The 15274-nt window shown below is 48.2% G+C and overlaps 1 protein-coding gene across 2 annotated transcripts in view; it reads left to right on the forward strand.

Annotated features, from left to right (window-relative positions):
- The window catches only part of DNAH7 (dynein axonemal heavy chain 7), a 1967826-nt gene that overhangs the window by 1196541 nt on the left and 756011 nt on the right, over positions 1-15274 (forward strand). The gene's annotated exons all lie outside the window — the stretch shown is intronic.

A 15274-nucleotide genomic window follows, 5' to 3' on the forward strand; every position in this document is an offset into this window, starting at 1 on the left:
CTGCAGGCCTCCTCCTCTGTAAACACTGATGTTTTGTCATTTCTAGTTACTGTAATTGCCCTCAGTGCCGTCGTTTTCTCTTTGAGGACGTTGGTCTCGTCATTTGACTTTTCACCTGCTGAAACGCCTTGGGTTTTCTAATCTGATAGTCTTAATTCTGTGTCAGATCGTGTGGCTCCCCCGTGCCCCATCAAGCTCCAAAGTGCTAATTGAGTTCTTCTGGTTGCTGCTTGTCAGGAGGCAGAAGTTCATTTTCTTCTGCTTATAATTAGGAAGGGGCTCGTTTCTGCTCCAGTCAGTTCCTTGAGGGACAACATTACTTTTAAGTACCTCTGGCACTTTTAGGAAGCAGTTGACAGCAGAACAAGTACTTGCATCTGATTGGACCAAAACACTGTAACATTGCAGCACAAAGCAGTGGTGTATCCATCACTAGAGGAAGCAGGCTGAAATATGTAGAGTAAAAGCCAAAATGGCGACAGAGAGAAAATGCAAGCATCGCATCCCAAGAAAGAAGTTTGCAGAAAGGAAGAGGAAAAATGTGTTAAATATTCTCTCAACAGAGAGAATAAAATGAGCCTTTGTGTTTTGTCACAATAATTGAACAAATCTCCTATTCTATGAACGTGACCTTTGATTGTCATAGGTTAATATAAAAATGCATTAAACACAAGGACACCCTCTCATTCATGTGAACAGCCAGATGTCTAATGGTAATGAGAGTGGAGGAGTCGTACGTAGGTAGAGATTCAAAACCATTTTGCAATTTCAATTACTTATTTAATCACAAAAGGAGGGGTCGTTCTACAGAATGTAAATGTACCGACTGCTGCATTGAGGGCTAGTCATCTTACAAAGGTGGTGTTCAATTCTAGATCATGCAACACACATGCACAATAAAGTGGCCTTTCTGGAATCTCTAGCTTTGCTGATGCTTTCAGAAGGGTTGTTAAGAGCCAGAGTTCATTGTAACTTGTTACGTGAATTTTTCAATGACAAAATGTCCAAACTGTAATATTCAAATGCATCCAACCTTGGCCAGGTATGTCTGATAAAGTACCCCACTGTCATTATTGTCAATTGTTTAACTAAGCACAATAGATGTTGGGTCTATCAAATGCCCATCAATGTACGTTGCTGTTGTCGCTGGTAGGCCGGGTGACCCTACTGAAAATGGTTCCCCTTCCGCTCCTCTTACACTGTTTTTCCAATCTACCTCTGTATATCCCAATTCATTTTTTTCAGAATTTCAAGACACACATAATAGAATCTATCTGGAACTAAATGCGCTGCAGGGTGGCGCTGCAAAACTCTATTCACCCCTGGACCAGGGCGGCCTGACAGTGCTGAATTTGGAACATGACACTACCGGCCTGGACACTGCCCGAGATCCTACGCCAGTTTCACCCATGCACTCAGGGGAGCACACCTGAACCTGTTACTGAGAGTGGCGCATACTTGTGATCGCCAAAGCCTCTATCTTACATGATCACTGACCCCTTATGCGCCAGCACTAGCCCTGCTAGGTACACCTAGACATATCACCTCCACCTTAATGGCGGAACTTGCCACCTTGCATGCAGCTGGCTTACTCACTCTGGGAGATCTTTACCGGGATGGCACCCTCATTCCCTATGAGACAATAATGGATGATGCAGCTCTACTGCCCGGATAGTTCCTATTATATAACTAACTACTCGTGGCACTGACTTGTAAGTGGGGGGACCTGACTCATGAACCTCCGACCCACTTAGTGGTGCAGTACCTTCATGTAATGGGCCCCGGCAGACACCTAGTACAATGGTTTACTGAATCGTTATAAACCCACACCATGCCTTCACATACGGCTCAACGCAGCCACTGGGAGAGCGGTCTTACTCGTCCCTGCACAGACAGGGAGTGGGCTGCTGGGCTCTGAAGTCTCACATGTTTGCCGCTCAATGCTACATTTCGCCTTATACAATTTTATATTGTGCACAGAGTGTACCTCAGCAGTGCCAAAATGAATTGCTATTTCCACCATGTAGATGCTGCGTGCCCACTATGCCACCTTGTAGACGCAGACCTGTTGCATATGTTATGGCCTTGTCCATCTCTCCAACTTTATTGGCAAGGTGTCACAGCTAGGCTGTCAGCTTGCTTTGGGACGCCCTGCACTGCACAAATGGGAAATATGCATATTGGGTCTTTATCACAGGGACAAAAAGAAAAAGGTTACTTGAGCTTTCTTGATCTGGGCTTCTTAACAGTCAAGCACCTCATCGCTCACAGATGAATGGCATCTGACCCTCTAACACCTGAGGCATGTGTGCACTCTTTCATGGCATGGGCGCAGGCAGAAATGTGGTGCTACACAGAGAAGATGCCCTGAGGCTGCTCAAATACCCTATGGCCACTAACTTGAACACCATACTGATTGAACTCCAGACCAACACCCAGGAGAGACACGGGTCCGCTGGATGGCAGAGATGATATGGCCATTGATCATGCTCCACATTAACCATCTGTTTCTCATAGAGAGCGACAACCTCCCTGCTCATGTCAGGTTTGTTTCACCTTCCATGTTCACCAGTGTATTCAAGTGCTTTTTGCTTGTGTGTGCTGGATGCGGAAGATGTCAAGGGGGTCCAATGATGAGATTTCCTTCTGTTACAGTTGTTCTGCATGACGGAATCTTTTCCCCTTGATACTAGCGGTGTATTCAGCTGATCCCTCATTGGATCCCTGGGAATCCTCCTATACTTATTCTCTAGAGCTAGCAGTTTGAAGTGTGTTAATCACGTGTAGCCTGACACTTCCTGTTCATCTAGTTACCATACCTTCTGTAGCTATTAGACACTGTACTCACAAGACTCGACATATCAGTACTATATTACATGCCAGTTGTCACTGTGATTGAAATTGCTGTTTATCCACCCACTTACGATGTAAAACATGTGCATCAAATCAATAAACGATTCAAACAAGAAAACACAAATGCCCATCACTGTTTTGGCACCTGCAAAGAGACCCTCCATTACAGCCTCTCAACTCGAAGCCAGTATTCAGAATGTCCAGGTTAATGCTGTCAATTACTTGGTGATGACACCTCATCGATCAGACCTTCTGAAAGATGATGGTGGCCGATTCATATGCAGGATCTTCTCCAAGGTAAACTATGTGTGACACATCAAACAGGAAGTGCCTCTATATCATTTCAAGGGTCTACCATTATGGAATGTGAGAACATAGTGTGGGGAAGGAGGACCGCGCATACGGCGTCCATATCTTGGTTGACATAGGCTATTATATGGAATGTGAGATATGCTTCAATTATCTGCTGGTATTTTCATGTGGTGTAAATGTTCTCCCCTTTTCGGTCATACCCTAAACTGTGCAGAAACTGATTAAAGTGACCATTCTAGCTGCAGATTGGGCCCCATGGTAATACAACTTGTGGCGCCCTCAATTGCACATTGTGAGTCTTTCAAATTAGAGATAAATACCTGCTGACCTTCCCATTGGCTGCAGTGCATTATACGGGCCTGGACCATCCAACAAATGAAAGATCAAGAAATCCTCAGACTAAGAGGGACCTTCTTGGAAGCATACCTCCTTTGGGGCACATCCTGACATCATGGAATGTTGATTTTCGGACCGTTTTGAAAGGGCTCTATACAATTGTTACTTTTACACTGCCCTGATGAAGTTCCCGATATGGGAATGAAATGCATTGGCTGACGTCTGTTGGTTTGCTGAATTTGTATAAATTAATAAATAAAGAAATTTTATACTTCACTACCTGATGTTTTGGACTTTATGAACTGCGCACCCCCACCATTTCAGAAATGTCAATACCTAACCTTTCAAAGGGAACCCTAATCACTGGAAGTGGGATTTGGGGGGGCCTTTTGGTGCACTTCTGTCTTGCCACAGGCTTGACAGGTGGGACAGGAATTACAAAACTCCTTCACCTTCTGCTGCACCCCTGGCCAGTAGAAGTGGCTGACCAGCCTACTCCAGGTTTTGGTCTGGCCAAGGTGTCCAGCTAGGGGGATGTCATGGGCTAAAGTTAGGAGGAAATCCCTAAACACCACTCTCCTAGTGGCACAAGGTTTAGGGTCTCTGGCCTTCGTGTAAAGGATTCTCTCCTCCCAATAGGTCCCGTGGGAACCGCTGACAGCACCGCCTTGTGCAGCAGCTTGCTGTCACAGGCTTTCAAGAGCGGGACAGGTTTTCTGCCCCTGGCACAGCTCTTCTCTAGAGGGTCCCCCTGGGCCCAAAAGCTCAGCCTGGTGACGCTCCAGCTCCTGAGGCTCAGTTCCGTCTGGGGCTGACTCTTCTTTCTCCTGAGGAGAAGGGTCTGGAATCTGATTGAAAGCTGGCTCCCTAGTCTTCCTGCCTTTTTTCTTGGAGGGCTGGTCCATTATTCCAGACTCCAGTACCTCTTTTTCACCCTGGGCTCTGCTCTGTGCTCTGGTTTTCACACACACCCAGTGTGGGATTCCAAGCATTTCTGCATGGTTTCTTAGCTCTGCCTCAGCCCAAGCTGATGACTCCAAATCATTGCCAAGCAAACAATCAACTGGTATGGTTGAAGATACTGCTACCCCTTTCTTTCCAGAAATCCCTCCCCAGTCAAAGGACACCATCGCCATGGGATGGGTGTTGGTCACATTGTCAGCATTGGTGACTGGATAGATCCTTCCAGGTAGAAACTGTTCTGAGGACACCAGCTGATCTGTCACCATGGTGATGCTGGCACCAGTGTCTCTCAGGTCACCCACCCTAACCCCGTTAATAACAGGATGCTGTTTGTAGTTTTGCATGTTAGTGGGCCAGACAGCTCAGGTGGCTAGGTCCACATCCCCCACTGGAGTTGCCTCAGTGAGCTCTCTCGCATGGTCAGTGTTCTCCTGAGATCCCATCTGGAGATTGGCAACCACATTTACTGTAGGTGGACTAGAGGCATTTTTCTTGTTTTTACAGCCAGGGTCTTCAGTTCGGTGTCCAAGTGGCCTATAGTCATGACACTAAGCCTTTTTGGGATAGCAGTTGTTCCCCGGTACCCACCCTTTGGCTGTGAGGAGTCTCTGGGCCCACCCTCCTGAACACGTTTGTGGGAGCCTGAAGAAGACTATTTGTTTTTAGTGTTACCCTCTTTCCCTTGGTGGGGGGTCTTTTTGGCTCCTTGCTTTTGGTCCCCCCAACCAGTGGTCGTCTTAGTCACCCTTGTTTTGATCCAGTAGTCTGTCTTCTTCCCCAACTCTTGAGGAGAAAGTGGACCTAGGTCTTCCAGGAATTGATGTAACTTCTCTTGGTAACAATTACTAAAAAGATGCTCTTTCATTATCAAAGTGTAATGCCCTTCAAAGTCATGCACATTGTTACCTTCTAACCAACCTCCTAGTGATTTCACTGAGTAGTCTACAAAATCCACCTAGGTCTAGCTCTGGGTTTTCCGAGCCACCCTGAACCTAATTTACTCCTCCGTGGTGAATCCAAAGCTCTCAATCAGGGTACCCTTCATGAGGTCATAGGATATAGCCTCTTTTTCATTGAATGTCAGGAGTCAATCCCTGCACTTTCCTGAGAGCATTTCCCACAGGATAACACTCCACAGCTTCCTGTGGATCTGCCTGCTAAGACAGGCCGTTTAACAAGCAATGAACCACTTGGTGATATCATGACACTCAAAAAATTTTGAACAATTTGTTCAGGGATTTTAGGGTGAAAAAAATCTACTCTCTCCCCATGTATGATTGTGCTGCCACCAGAGATGGGTCCTAGGCCCATCTCTTTTCTCTTTCTTTCTATAGCTAGGAGTTAGGCTTCTAAAGCTTCCCTCCTGGCTAGTCTTTTGAGAGCACACTCTTCATCAGAAGGTACTTCTCTCTCTTGGGGTATTACACTGTCACTCCTATTGTCAGATCAGAATCAACCTCTGGATGCTCTTTTGTCATGTAGTTCCTACAAATCTATATGGGATAAACACGTTTAGCCAATATAAACTAAGGGATTGTTGTCCAGACTGATTCCAGACACCCCAAAGGATATGTTAGCCTTTAGTCCAGCTAACTCACATTGCCAGCATAAGCCTCCTAACCTTACAAAGGAAAGAATAGTTTCCGGCAACTATCAACCATGACAACCCTTGATCCTGCAGGGATTGTGGAAACAGTACAGCATTTTTCGCTCAGTCAAACCTGCTCAGTTAGTCTCAGCGAGATACACACAATAAACAATGGGGCCATTTTCAATACTCTTTTATTGAACCAGCGTCATTCCAGTATAAAACATGTTTGCTGTGACAATCGTTAGACAGAAACAGATGTATAAGATTACAAGCACCAGCAGAGTAAATAAAAAGTAGAATTCTACCACGGTGCTAAAACATTGAATATATGCAGACATATAGATACATGACAGTAATCAAGCGTACTCCTAAGATGCAAACCCTCCCTAAGTGTACCTAAGTGTACCTAGCATGTATGTGAGTGTAAAGCCAAGAATCTCCTAAGACAGAGCCAACCCCATTACCTGGTCTTCAGTTGGACACCCCGCAAGGGAGGTCAGACCACTGCATGCTGTAGTTTCTGCGTGCAGGAATCTTAGCGTCTGATGTCAGCATGGAAGCTTCTCCTCTGGTTACCCAGAGATGTTGTGGTTCTTTTATACCCAAAAAGGTACCCTCAGGGGTTCTACCTAGATGTGTAATGGTACTGTGGGCCTGTCACCCAAGGATGATGATAGCAGGGACTTTTGTACAGAGTTATCATACAGAAGATGGTACTCCTGCTGTGTACATCCTGGGCAGGGGATTAAGATATGATACTAAGAATCCTCATGCATAATAAATAAGGTTAGTTTCGGAAGAAAACCACATGACATTTATTAGGCACATAACTAAGTAAAAGGTCAGCGCCAGCGTCGGTATGCAGAGCAAGGTAGGACAAACGTAGGTAAAAGGTCATGCAGCTATCTAGAAATTTTAAGGAAGGAAACATTCAGCATACATAGGGATAACAAGACCAGTCTTTCGAAGTTAAGGTCAGTATTGGATAAGGTTCAGTTCAGCTCCAACAGTGCACAGGGGCGGCCGGGTGCAGGGTGCAAGTTTGAGGTCGCGCGCCCATTGCAAATCAATGGGGGGTGGGGGCACTCGGACAGAGGCTGCTTACAGGTAAGTAGCAGCGGCTTTGGAGCCCAGTGTCCAGGTGTTGAAGCAAGAACCAACACTACACCACCAGTGGCACAGGGACGGCTAGGTGAAGGGTTCCAATACAACATCGGGGCCCAATGCAAAGCAATGGAGACCGCCAAATCGGAAACAGACTGCAGGGCAGGCCAGGAGGCCGGTCGAAGAACACCAACAGCTGCAGAGGTAAGCTGCAATGCTCAGGACATAGGGACATCTTTAGTCTTCTTCACCAAGGTCCAGGGCAGACAGGTGCAGGGGTGTCTTTTGGCGTCAGAAATGACATACCGAGCAGGTTGTGGTTGGGGTGTCTCCATACAGAGGCTGCAGGCGACATTGATGAGTCCAGGAGAGGTCACAGTGGACTTGGGCTCTGGTGCTCTGGGGAAATCTGCTGGAACTGGCGGGCCACTTGGATTCAGGGTGGAGGCATCGGGTGCAGAGGTGGAACCGGGGCAGGCTTTGCGGTTCTTCAGGTCACAGAGTCTTTTAGTTGAAGATGGCTTCTATGTGAACAGGTCTGCTGTTATTGGGAGATTTTGATCTTTGTTGAAGGTAGGCAGTCCTCACAAGGCTTTGGAGGTCACTGGGCTGCAGAACGGGTTGTCTTTTGGCGCAGGATCGTCGAGGGCTGTAGACAGCCCATTAGGGCCAAGTCATTAGTTCTCTGCAGTCTTTTCTGCTGGTGCAACTCTATAGCATCCAGCTCTTCTTAGGTCATCAGGAACTAAAGTTCAGGGTCTGGGGATGCCAGGTAAATATTGGATTTAGGGGCTTTACAAGGGAGTGACAGATATTGGGCAATGGGCCCCTTACCTTGGGGTGGTACACCCTCTATTATGCCCACCTCCTGTGGGAAGGAGACATAGACCTAGGCCTGATTGGATCAGCCCCACCATCTTCAAGATGGTGGGCACTGAAAAGTGTACCTCACCTCGTCTCCAGCACCTGAGGGGTGGAATTGGCAGAGGGGGCACACCTCCTATTCTTTCTGAGTTTCCTCACCTATACTCCCGCCAAAAAGGAGTTGATGACAGGAAGGGGTCCTGCTCCCTATAACAGGAGAGGCTGGGGTCACACTACAAAGGCAGCAAGGCCTTTGAATCTCACCCCTACAGATGGGTCTTCCTGACCATGGGGAGGTGTGCCCACCTCTACCCAGGAAAGGCATTGTTCTCGACCTCAGAGCACGCTGGCACTCTTTCCGTTAGGTCAGAACACTGTCTGGTGGTAGTAGGCTGGCTTAGGCCAGTCGGTGACCACACTAAAGATTGGTAGGTTTAGGGGGCCCCTCTAAAGGGTCCTCTGTGTGCACTTTTTAATAAATCTGACACTGGAATCAGTGTAGGTTTATCATGCTGAGATGTTTGGTACCAAACATCCCATACTTCAGTGAAGCCATCATGGAGTTGGGGAACTCGTAATGATGAGTGCCCAGCCCATGTACTTACTATGACTTCCCTGGTCACTTACAACATCCAAGAATTTACAAGGATATTGCAGGGGCATATCTGCTCATGCAAATATTCCCTCACAGGAGATGTAGTGCACCCTGCATAGGGCTAAGACCTGCTAGAGGGGTTCTTACCTATATCTCGTGCGGTGTCTGTCGGCATGGCACACAGCGAGGTGTGCCATGTCAACTCTTCAGTATTGTCTTCACCAAGACAATGAGGCTGCAGTGGCAGTCTCCATGTGGTTGGTGAGGGGTCCCTTAGGGTGACGCATGTTGTGCTGCAACCCTTAGGGACCCTCTTTAACCACAAGGCCCTCGGTACCAGAGTACCTTTACTAAGGACTTATATGTGAGCTAAAGGGGTGCCTATTGTGGAAACAAAAGGTACAGTTTAGGGAAGGAAATCTGGCAAAGGGGACCTGGTTGGCAGGAACCCTGTGCACTTCCAGTCGAAATTACATAATTTTCCAGCCAAAAAGTGGAGGCTAACAATGTCCAAAAGAGGCACTTTCCTACACCACCCAATTCCCCTAGCCACCCAAACCCTAAAAACACCCTTACCACTGAATTCCCTTCCAAACCTTACACCCCCAAAACACCCTTACTACCATAAACCCTTACCCACCCCTAAACCCTAAAAACACCCTTACCACCCTAAACCCTTACTGACCCTTACACCCTAAAAAAAAACACCCACACCGCCCAATGCCCTTACTCACCCCTAAACCCTAAATTCTGATAGAGGCTTCTAGCCACAGATTCCTCACCTTAAAATCTTAGAATTACCCCTAGCCATCAGATTGTGGTTGGAGTTTTTTAACTGTACCCCTGTGTGCCAATAGGTTGCCTAGTCCGGCTCCGCTTGGTGTCGTCGACGCCGAAAGTGATGTGCATGGTGCCTATTTAGGTACCACCCCAGCAAGCTGACGTCATTTCTTTTCTTTCCGCACCAGTCAGCACAGATCCTGAAAGAGCTACCCCTTTGTCAATTTTTGACCAACTTATTTTGATGTTTTGTCGAAGTGTTTTGAGATTTTTTCCTACTGGTGTGGCAGGAATGTCATCTAAGAAGGCTGGCTTCAAGCCCTCCGGTGCCTGTCACCGCTCGATGTTGGTAACAGACCCGCACCTTGCTTGCCTTTGATGCCTCGATTAAACGACCCAAAGGCCTGCTCCAATTGCCACGATATGCACCCAAAGGCCTTAAGGAAGCAATCCCTCAAGCTCCTGGCGCCTCGTGGGCCACACCGCAAGGATCCAGATCCCAGTCGAGATGAAGGTCCCGGTAGTGATCGCGGATTCCGAGATCCTCGTCGCACTTGAAGTAGTCTAGCCATTAGGGTAAGTCCTGCCACAAGGATAAGTCGGCGAAGCGAGCTTTGACCTCCCCTTATCTGTCAACCAATGAGACGATAGAGCGCAACACTCGATTACTGGCACCGCAGTTGAGCCAGAGCCCGGGCCAGCTCCACGTCTCGTCAAGTTTCCGGGAGCCAAAATGACACCCGCTCAATTAAGAGAATTTTAAGAGGCTATTCATTTCTTATTTGGGTGACCCGATCCCTATGGTGTGTCTTCGGGCCCCGTGACACCTACTGGATCTATGCTGGCGGCTCCGGTGCTGGGTCCAGTCAGGCACCAGGGATCTACAGATGGATCTAGATCTGCACCAGTCATGCCATGTCAACTTTCACCAGCGCCGTTGGCTGACGCTCCTGGCAGCACCATCCTCGTTTGTATTCCCAACTCTGAATCAGAGCGTGGGGCAATGTCTGATGCCGACTCCGGCGCCAACTGGAGCCATACCGTTCAGGCTGGAGTTTGAGCCCTATTCTCATGGGCTAGGACTTGGGGAGGAATGGGAGGGGTCGCTTGACTTTGAAGAATACCAGCCATATGATACCAACATGGACTGGTGTGAGGATTAGGCTGATGCCATGGGCCTAGATACTTCTCCAGATACTGGCATGCTTTCTCCATCTAACTTGGCTGCGGAGGGAGGATCTTTATTCTCAATGAAGGTGAGGAGGGCAGCTGAGGTCCTAGACCTTAGCTCGGCCTTGGTGGCATTCAAGACTAACATCTTGTGAGAAGTTGGCCTGGCATATGGTGCTCACTAGTTATAGTGGCCACCTTGCACCAGTCCAATTCGACTCTTATGGTAGCTGTGGAGAGCAGCCTTCAGGCTAAGTCTCTGAGGAATGTAAAGCAGCTTGTTTTACTTTATAATCTCTTGAATTACCAAATGAAAGGACACCACACAGGTATATATATCAAATATATATGTATTTATTTCTAGACACACTCTACTAATCTCTTTATGAGATTAGAAGTCAGGAACACATTCAAATATCAACGTTTCACAGTAAGTTAAGCACAAATATGGCTGGGGCCCTAGGGGCGTACCAGACCATATACTAAAAAAGAGGTTTAGGAAAGTCGACTTGCAGAGGGACAAGGCCTAGGGTCTGTAGAATCGCTGGGGCTTCACTAATACAGCAAAAGCAGGTAAGTGAAAGACCCACGGGAGACGCGTGCAGTGTGAGAACACAGCCGCGGGTTCCCTATTGATTTCAATGGAGCAAGTCGCGGTTTGATTTTTAAAGTTTTAGGGTACTTCGAGGAAGTCTACAAGCAAGCCACTTACAAGGTAAGTAATTCGAGGGCCAACACACACTAGGGCACCGGAGTGCATGAGTTACCTCACCCAGGGAAGCCGGGTGCATAGGTGTCTTTTGGTGTCGGGTCGCGTCGCTGTTTTCTATGGAAGCCAAAGAAAATTTGCTGCTTGCGAAGACTGAAGAAGTGTCTGGTGGAATCCAAGGCTGGATTCAATTTGAAGATGACCTGAAAGCAGAAGGGGCAGTGTTCACAGTCACTTGCCAGTGACCCGGGGCCAGGAAGATGGATGCCCACGGAAGTCGGGTGATTTCAGGTGATCAAGGGTGGTTTGACTCTTTGCTCATGAGAAACAGGAGGCATCGACGATGACCAGCAGCTGGATTCGGAGTGTCCCACAACGTCTGCAGCTTACTGAGGTGTCGGCAACCGGATTGGAGCCATCAAGCCTTGGCAACAGCAAGTCTCGTGGAAAGTGAATAGAGTCAGCGGTGCAGACCAGCAAGGTCTGAGGGACTCACCCAGTGAGGGTAAGTGATGACAGGCCTGGAGCAACCAGGGGAGCCCTTTGGTTCAATCAGAAAGTCTTCAGAGGACCCACAAGCCAACGGGCAAGGGATCGCAAAGATGCCTCGTGAGGAAATGCTTTACAGGAGCCCATGGTCACTCGGGACGGGGTAGGCCTCTGATTTTTGGTGCCCAACCTACTGGAGGCTTTGGCCACAAATGGTTCAATGCACAAGTTTGTAGAACGTCGTGAAGGGGTTGCACTCGACAATAGTGCACGGTACCCAGGTATTGCTGTTCCTCGTCACTCGTGGGGTCCACTCGCCTCACCTCTGCTGGGGACTCACAATGGCCGTCGAGAAGTCAGGAGATCTGCTTCCGGGGCTGCAGGGACTTCGGGCTCCAGAGGGAGCGGGAAAGTTTGCGACCTTTGATTTAAAGTTTTGCTGCCTGCCAAGCAGGGGAGTCACTCCTTGACTCCAAGAGAGATTCTTCCGTCTTCCAAAGGTAGTGGAACGTCGAAGGACCAGGATTCTCCTTGTAAAGCGTCGTCCAGGGATATCTAACTTGCAATGGCAAGGGTTCCCTATCTTATACTAAAAGAAAGGGAGGGACTAGCTTTATGACCACTCCTCTGGGAGGGTCAGGGTAGGGGGTGGTTACACCCACTTCCCTTTGTCCAGTTTCGCGCCAGAGTAGGGACAGGTAGCCCCTGAACCGGTTTGAGCTGGCATATGCTCAGAGGAGCCTACTGCTCCCCAGTGCAGAGCTTCAAAGCACTCTAGGAGTGCACCCAGCCAGCCCCAATACACTAAATCCTGTCTGGAAGGTGGTGACACCTCCCTCTGACAGGATGCCTATTGTTGGACCTCCTCCATTGCGAGTTTCAGTCAGCAGCAGAAGGGCAGCCCAGTGTCTGTGCTGGTGGCATCCATTTTGTGATGCCAGGGCTCTTTCAGATTTCTACCGTGTTACCACAGTAGGTGCATGTCGTCCCCTCTAGAAGGGTGGGATCATACTCCCACACCAGTTACTGGTGTGGGGGTATGATTCCAAGTTGTTTGACACCAAACACAACATGTTTTGATGCAGTAATTCCAAAGTTAGCATTTACCGGGAGGTTATAATGCACTTCAGAGTATATGGCTTAACCGCATCCACAAACAGCCACAGAGAATAGACTCTGCCAGCTGCAGAGGGGTCCTGCTCATGCAGAGGCACCCCCTTACATTGTAAAGCAAGCACCCTGCCCTCAGGATTGATAGAGCCTGCCTTAGGGGTGACTGATAGGTTTATATGTGTGTATGGTGAGATATAGGAACCTATAACTCAGTGAGGAGTGCTAACACTACCTCACCCAGGCTGCAGTAGCAGACCTGTGGTGTCAGATTTAGTCTGCTTCCCAGGGGTGGCATAATACATGCTTCAGCCCCTGGTACGCCTGTGAAGTACCTATGCCCTTGGTACCTAGGGTACCATATACTAGGGGCTCATAATGTACCACAGTATCCAATCACTAGTGCATCTAATATGCACTCCCAAGTTGTTTAGAGAGAACAGAGGGACTGGGGCCCTGATTAGCAGGGACCCAGCCATACTATAGCCAGAAACCAGTGCTAACCGGGGCAACATAAATGCAGATCCTACTCTCCTACACAACCCCCCCAAACGCAGGGACACTAAACTAACCTTGACCAGTTAAGTCTTCGTGTTCTAAGTGGAAATACCTTGAGAGTCCATCTGCATTGGCATGTTGGGTCCCAGGTCTATGTTCCACTGTATGGTCCATCCCCTGTAGGGAAATGAACCACCCTAGCAGTTTAGGATTTTCACCTTTCATCTGTTTGAGCCATAGGAGGGGCTTGTGGTCAGTCTGAACTATGAAGTGAGTGCCAAACAAGTATGGCCTCAGCTTCTTCAGGGACCACACCACAGCAAAGGCCTCCCTCTCTATAGCTGACCAACTTTTCTCTCTAGGGGTCAGCCTTCTGCTTATAAAAGCTACTGGCTGGTCTTGACCTTCATCATTCAGTTGAGACAGTACAGCTTCCCCACCCAGCTCAGAAGCATCTGTTTGGACAATGAACTTTTTTGTGTAGTCAGGACACTGTAAGATGGGAGCAGTGCACATGGCCTGCTTCAGGTCATCAAATGCCTTTTGACAGCTCGCTGTCCACTGAACCTTTTTTGGCATTTTCTTAGCGGTAATATCATTTAAGGGGGTCACTATAGATCCATATCCCTTAACAAACCTCCTATAGTACCCAGTCATGCCTAAAAAGGCTCTAACCTGTGTCTGGGTTGTTGGAGCTACCCATTCCATTATGGTTTGGATTTTGCTCTGCAATGGTTGAACCTGACCTCCACCTATAAGGTGGCCCTGGTACACAACCTGACTCTGCCCTATCTGGCACTTAGTGGCCTTGATAGTAAGGCCTGCTTTTTGCAGGGCCTCCAAAACATTTCTGAGGTGGACCAGGTGATCCTGCCAGGTGGAACTAAAGACAGCAATATCATCTAGATAAGCTGAGCAATAAGTTTCCATACCTGTCAGAACTTTATTCACCAACCTCTGAAAAGTGGCAGGTGCATTTTTCAAACCAAAGGGCATCACCACAAAGTGGTAGTGCCCACCAGGGGTTGAGAATGCTGTTTTGGCCCTGGCATCATCAGCTAACTTGATTTGCCAGTAGCCAGCTGTTAGGTCAAATGTACTCAGATATTTGGCTGAGCCCAAAGTATCAATGAGCTCATCTGCCCTGGGAATTGGATAGGCATCAGTCCTGGTGACTGTATTGAGGCCTCTGTAGTCAACACAAAACCTCATCTCTTTCTTACCACCCTGGGTATGAGGTTTAGGCACAAGGACTACTGGACTGGCCCAAGGGCTATCTGAAGGCTCAATCACACCTAGTTCCAACATTTTCTGGACTTCAGTCTGTTAAATGGTAGCGGCACCTTCAGTCGATAACCTTTCAAGTATTGCCCGGCGGTAATCGCCTCTTATACCATTCGATGATTAACCAACAAAAGAGGCAGGCGCCGGAGACTGGAAGGCAGGAAACAAAGTTTTATTTTCTCCGGAGGAGAACACATCAGATCGGACAGCAAGGTATCGTCTCGAGGTGCTCTACCCACATCTCTGAGGCCTGGCCTCTTATACACAGGTTTATTGCTTTATTACACGTGACACATTCTTGTTAAGACTTTGATGTACGGAAAGGCATCCTTGGAATCCCTACTTCAAGCTTGTTCCTACACATATCTACAGTGGAAGTCCCCACCCCACCCACAGTAAGAGATGGCTATCACACAGGTGGACATTCCGCCAATTCCCGGGGGTGTGTGCAACTTGTCGGGTCCCAGGGGGTGGGGGCCTTGATCTACTGTAATCCCTTTGATGTGAGGTGTTTCCCTTACAGTGGGGGCAATAAACTGCATCCGCAGGGCTAGGTGATGGCCTGGGATCGGTTCGGACAATCGTGCGCAGAGGAAGGAGGTTATCAAAAGGACGT

This window comes from Triturus cristatus, chromosome 3_2, assembly GCF_964204655.1.
Source record: "Triturus cristatus chromosome 3_2, aTriCri1.1, whole genome shotgun sequence".
Lineage (NCBI taxonomy): Eukaryota > Metazoa > Chordata > Amphibia > Caudata > Salamandridae > Triturus > Triturus cristatus.